We start from the raw sequence: 6,498 nt of genomic DNA on the forward strand, positions 1-6,498 counted from the left end.
AAAATGTAACAACACAGCGTTATTCCTGATCTTAGACCGGACCAAAATAAATATCCCACATGCTTCTTAGCCCTCCACCCTGTCCATATGTACAACTGTATRTCCCTAAATACATATACATGCAAACATATAATCATTTATTTCTTTTAAAGTCTTTCTCTTCAGACTTTTTAATTTTCACTTTCATTTAAATAAACCGTTTCTTACTTAAAAGTACCTAGAGAGAGGTTTGGGGGCTTTTGTTTCAACTCAAATTGTCAGCACATCGTTTAGGTTTCTGGAAACCATAACCATGCAGTTCTCCATTTCTGTTTTGGATTGTTGGTAGTTTTTCTAAACCGCTTTCATTTCAGTTTCCTTCTACACCTTTATTCTCCCAGAAAAAGAAAAGAAAAGAAAAGAAAAGAAAAGAAAAGAAAAGAAAAGAAAAGAAAAGAAAAGAAAAGAAAAGAAAAAAGAAAATGGAAAGCAGTGGGCAAATATATAAAGGAACAAGAAAGCATATATTTTTAACAAAGGTAACAATCAGAACATGAGCACATATCTGGAAAGCTTATTTCTCACATTTATATATATTTTTCAGATTTTCTACTCAAAAAAAATGAACTCAACCTTGCAGATGATGGTAAACTTCACTTCCCAACCAGTGAAGACCACCTGACTCCATTAATGTGCCTCTACCTTTATTTTAAAAGGCTACATATAGAAAGCAAGGGATAATATCACATCTAAATCACTGAAGTTGCTGATTCACCTCTGGGCCAACAAACAAAAGTGCCAGGAAGAACCAGTTCGGATGGTGTCTCTTATGAGGCGATCACTCCTCAGCTCCCCAGGGCTTGGACCACCAGAAGACAAAGCSGATCCCTCAAAATGCTGTGATCTGCATTTGCAAAGATTGCAGCTAAAGGAGCTGCTCCAAATTACAAGGTCATCAGAGATCTTTCCTTAATGACTCTCTTAAGGGTGTCATGAGCTAAATTCGTACAATCTAGCTGTACAAATATGTGCATATAGCTGAGAGGATTGGATCACAGTGAGCTGCTGGTCAAACCAGAACAAGTCCTATGGACTGAAAGGAATCATGTTAATCATTACTGGTTCTAAAATTTTGCTGTTCATAAAACAAATTGCTGAAATAATCTGTAGTACAGCTCATTGGATTTCAGTGTGATTTGATTGTAACCAAATAGTTGCTGTCATATCCTGACCCTTAAATAGCATGTGAGGGAGTATTTCATTTTATGTTTATGGCAAGATTTCAGGTCAGAGAAAAAAAAAATCTCTTTTGAAAACACCAACTCTCTGATTGTTTTGTTTACTTTCCATTTCATCAACTCTGCAGAGTGCAGTATCCAGGATCCTAATGGGGCATGTTCTCCCCACCAGCACAAATTCAACCTGCATTGTGCATCAAAGGATAAGCAGAGGCCTAGAGACAGTTCTACCTCAGGGACTTGGAGTACACAAGAAGCACCTGAGCAGCTAAGCAAGTCCAAGCACTGACAGCACAAACAGGCCGGGSAGACCATGTTTGCTTTAATCACCTTATCAGCAACCTGTCTTTGGTTGGAGCCTCTTTGTCACTAAGTTGCTTGCCAATGAACTACCATCAAGGACACGAAAGAGCAAATACTCCACGAGCTAAACAAAGTAAATATCCTACAGTCCAGGCCAAGTACTCTTACGTGATGGCCACAATAATTTGTCTGTGCTACTTTATAGATTAAATGTAAGTGATTCCTTGAAGCCAGTATTTTTTACCTCTGAGGGAAATGATTGGAGAAACCTTACAGKAGGAAAGGGTAAGAAGCAGCAGCTGCAATGATGGAATGCAGGGAGACAGATGGGCTAGAGGGCAATTCGACTACACGATGATATGCAAAATGCCGAACACACATTACCTTCCAGACTAAGTCTAGGTGTAAAGGGCATGCGTGTGATCGTGAAGGACGGCTGCCTCAGCAGAAACCCTTCTAACCACTTCGGATTTGTTCCTAGAGTTGGGCTGATTCCATTTCTCTAGATCTGATGGAAGATTTCAGTACACAAAACAGCTCGTAATCAGATCTGATTATGGTATGCTTCCACCTTAAGATATGTGCAGTAATGGACACAGCATACAGGAAGGTCTCTGAGATTTCAGGTTTCAAATTAAGAAATGTCTGGCAGACTTGGAAAGGGCAGAAAATATCARAACCAGTGGGGCTTCCATCTAGGGAGCTATCGATGATGATGGGAGTCTCTCAGCATTCCTGCTGGACCCTCCTGACTAATTTGTCTTATGTAGGATGGGTGCATACAAGAAATACGCAGGAGGTGCCAGCAGCCTCCAGGGGGTTTTGGATCGTAGTCAGACAAAATATCATGGTCCAGAAAACAAATGATTTCATTAGACTCAAAAAGGAACTCTGTCTGTTGTAAAAAAATAAAATAAAATAAAAACCTCGGGTTAACTCAAAATGACTTTTTGTCGTYCATCCACCAAATCCAAAACATAAATATCTGCACAGATCTAGCTTCTACTGCGGCACTCTCAGTTAGAAATATTAAATATTCCTGCACAGTTAATCTGACTTGCCCTGCTGGAGTCGCTATAATATCACAAGACACGTGAAGCAACTGGGAAAGGTTTACGCCCATTGGCTAGCAGAAATCTCCRCTGATGCTTCGTCAGTCAGGAAGAGCAACATTGGCAAGACCAGGACAAAATCCACAGCCTACTGGGAAGCATTTATTTTCTGCCATATTGCAAGAAGATAGGGAAACAGAGTTGTACCCTGGAAAAACACATTTTTTCCCCCCAATATACCAATTTAGATTCTGTGCTGCTTTCCACGGGTTCACCCAGGCAGGGTGCAATGAAAGCAGAGTCTGGCCCCAAGGGAGTTCAGATGCAGCAGACTGATCTACCAGCAGGCTACAATATGTTCCCAGAAGGTGCAATACAATTCAGAGGCCAAGAAACAGCCTATTAGCTCTGCATGTCGTTAATTTTCATGAATAGTTCAATCCAATGCTCGCAGAAGCTGTTGGGCATCTTTCCATTTTGTCTAGCAAGACCTGGATTAGTGTTTATTTATCTTTTCATTATACACCTTATCTTCAAGTAGGAAGCAGCCCAAACCGTTTAGTGCAGCTGTGCACATTTCAAGCCCTCCACCAGGCTCTGTGCCTAGCAGCGCTCAAGACTGTCTGCAGGTCAGGGAGCAGGCACCTCGCAGCCAAAGCCGCTCACGCAGAATTCAACTTCAGGCTTCTTTGACTAAACTTCTGAATTCACCATGGTTTCCCACGTTTGCTAGCCTCAAAAAGAAGCCTAGCAGGTTCTTGAGTCATGTGCCAAAATGCCTCCTTTATCCTCTCTGGAATTGGAAATGATTACTAATAGGTGTTCTTGCTGAAATGATTTAACATAATGTGCTGAATGAGATCACCAAGTCAAAATACCTTTCCCTAAGTGATTCTCTTGCTACGTGTCTGAATGCCAGAGGGGAAGGAGGACAGCATCAACTGAATTCTTTTGCTGGCTTCTGTGTCTTACAGAATCTTTACGTTCCTGAAGAATTCACATTAGGATGTTTCAGCCAGGCTCATTATAKCAGGTCCATGAAGCAGACAGCTCAGCTAATCCTGGCACTCAGCTGGGGGCTARAGGCACCGTGGTTTCGGTCAGCCTCTCTCATTTGTGCTTTCTCCTTTTATAGTGTTTTCACTCCCCACTAGCCCAGGTCGAGAGCTGAAGACAGGCAAAAAAATGAGGTGGGCATGAAAGTAAAGCCGGCCAGAGGACTGGGCACTCTGAGCCCTGAATGCACAGCCCTGGATGTGCATCACTGCTGCAGCTGCATCCACTCCAGCGGGCTGCAGCCAGGAGCTGAGTGGCACAGGCCAGAGAGGAATGGGGTTTGCCCCACACCACCCATCACAGAGTGCCAGGGATGCTTGGGGGTCTCATGGACAGCCTGCGCTGCCCTCACCCACCTGAGTCTGTCAGCCTCAAAGTTAACATTATTGAGCTCAGTATTGAGAATAGCCGTATTGCACACTTCTGTTTCAGTCTTCCTTTGTAAGAAAGCCTCACACTCTCTGGCCCAGTACAGCTATTACCTGCCAACCTAAAGGATGATGAGTATTATTTTTATTGCAGAAATGGCTAACCATTGAGTGGAGACCAGGGACAGGCTGTGCTATGGACTTTTCAAACACACACTGAATGAGAGGACTGCCCACAGATGGCTGAGGGAAYGAAACTGCTGAGACATTTCAGGATAATGTTCTTGGAAGTCTTGGGCATGACGACCTCCAACAACTCTGCAGAGCTTGTGCTGCTTGTAACAGCACAGGTGCAGTTCTAAAATAAAGAACATCCTTTAACACCGAACTCTTACCAGTTAGTGACATGCCCTTATAATAGGAAAGAACTCATCTCGTCCTTCAAAGCAGGCAACTCCTTGATAGAAAGGCCTTTTAATTCCTCAATTAATAAACATACTATTCTATTTCAACCCAAATGAAAAACATATAGAGAGAAGGAAGTAAGGGATTCCAATTAAAAGTTTTCTAAATGGTTTGTTGCTACAGTTTTGGTCAAGAAATAGAGTGAATTGATGAAAAAGAGCATCTCAGTCTGTACATGAGGAAAGTAATCCAGCTAGAGTAGAACATGAAGGATCTGATCCAATAAACAACYGTAATATTGATTTAAGTCTGACATGTACATGCTTGCAGGATTAGGCTTCAAATAATTTGAAGAAAATGTAAGAACTGAAAAACTATGCCTTTAGCTTTTCACTGTGGTGAGCCTACAGGGCGGATAGTTAACAGTCCCTCCCAAGAAATATTCCTGCAAAGATGCAGAGGAAAGACATACCCTAAGCCAAAACGTTCAGAGTAGATTCCTTCATTATTAATCATTCACCTCGCATCTTAGAAAAATCATGCAGTGACTTCTTTCATATGGAACGAAGTACAGAAACCTAACAGATCAAGTGACATATAGCAAGAAATGTCTTTACTGTGGAATAGGTGTCTGCCCCTCTTTCATTTCTTCTACAATTAATGTTTCTGTACAGAAGTCCTAAATAGGTATCTGGAAACTAGCAGGCACTAGGTCCATCAACAGCCTTATTAAAAATCAAGTGGTAAAAACCTATCTTACCTTTAAGTATACTCTTTACACTTGAAAGCTGCTTCAGAAGAGGCTATCCCACARCCCAAAGCCTAGAGACACTAGAGCCTAGTAAACAGACTTCACTAMGCAGGGTTCAACCTGCTACGCTTCGTTCTGTCTTTTCAGTCGGAAGGGCAGTCACTCCCAAACCAAATGGGAGAAATAAAGAACACAGTAAGAGACTGTAAGTACTTTCCAGCTGTCTCAACTCTAGAAATCTTTCAAGAGGACTGATGTCTCAACATCTGGGCATTCCCTTCACTGTCAAATACTCCCCGAGCAATGGGATTTGTCAATAGTCAGCTGAGCATATAGAGATGACAACTGTAGAGTCTGGAGAGTGCAAAGCCAATTACAGACAGGAGTTTTGTGATAGATGTGTTGAACCAGAGCTGCAATCCAGAATCTGAGAAAATTATGCCCAATAGTTGCACTGCCTTTACCTGTGGTAGTCAAACCAGCCACTGCAATAAGCAAAACTTAGTCTGGGTGCATTTTGCAATCCAAAAAATTGCTTGAGGGAGGCTGATCAGCCTCTGTGTCACATACTACACAGGGATGATTTTGGATGGAAGTCTGCTCCACCTAAACTACAATTCCTTCTATCACTCGAATGCATGGAAGCCAAGCCTCATTTATAAACAGATTATGGACTGTCCTGAGCATGCATTTCATGGATGATGGATTTAAATTTCTCTAGTATCTACATCTCACCTAATGGTACTCTGTCCCTTGTAGATTAGCAGTCTGTTTCCCACCATGATCTACAGATCTTCCTAAATCTTTGAAAGATCTCCTTGACAAAAGTATATCCCCTGTTGGTACAATGCAAAGATGCAAGATGCACTGTATCAAAAGATTTTGCCTTATTGACATAAACTCCAAGTGAGTTCCAAAATCATTTTACATAATTTGTCCGTTTTGCATTTTTCAAAATATTGATTTATTTACTCTCCTTATGATAGCGCACTGCTGAAAACCTCAAAATCCAACAGATAATAGAACTTGGCCTCAAACTTTTTATAATATCAATTGTAATTGTACAGTGTAAAATGTTTGAAATCTTGGTTTGGCTACAGCCAGTGCAAAAGCTCTCTCCAGAGACAGCATATGTTGGCTCTTTGGTATTCAACGATGGCTGTTCAGACTCTGAGGCTATACAGTCCTCCACTAAAAGATACATTATCACATCTGTGTCTAAATATTTTTGCTTATTATGTCTGCTACAAGCAACACCTACAATTGCTATAACTGAAAATAACAAGATAATAATATTTTTTACCAATTTGTCACCTCTTTTGCATTTAACAACATTCAATGTATAG

This window comes from Rhea americana, unplaced genomic scaffold, assembly GCF_003343005.1.
Source record: "Rhea americana isolate MKP2758 unplaced genomic scaffold, rheAme1 scaffold_303, whole genome shotgun sequence".
In the NCBI taxonomy this organism is placed as follows: domain Eukaryota; kingdom Metazoa; phylum Chordata; class Aves; order Rheiformes; family Rheidae; genus Rhea; species Rhea americana.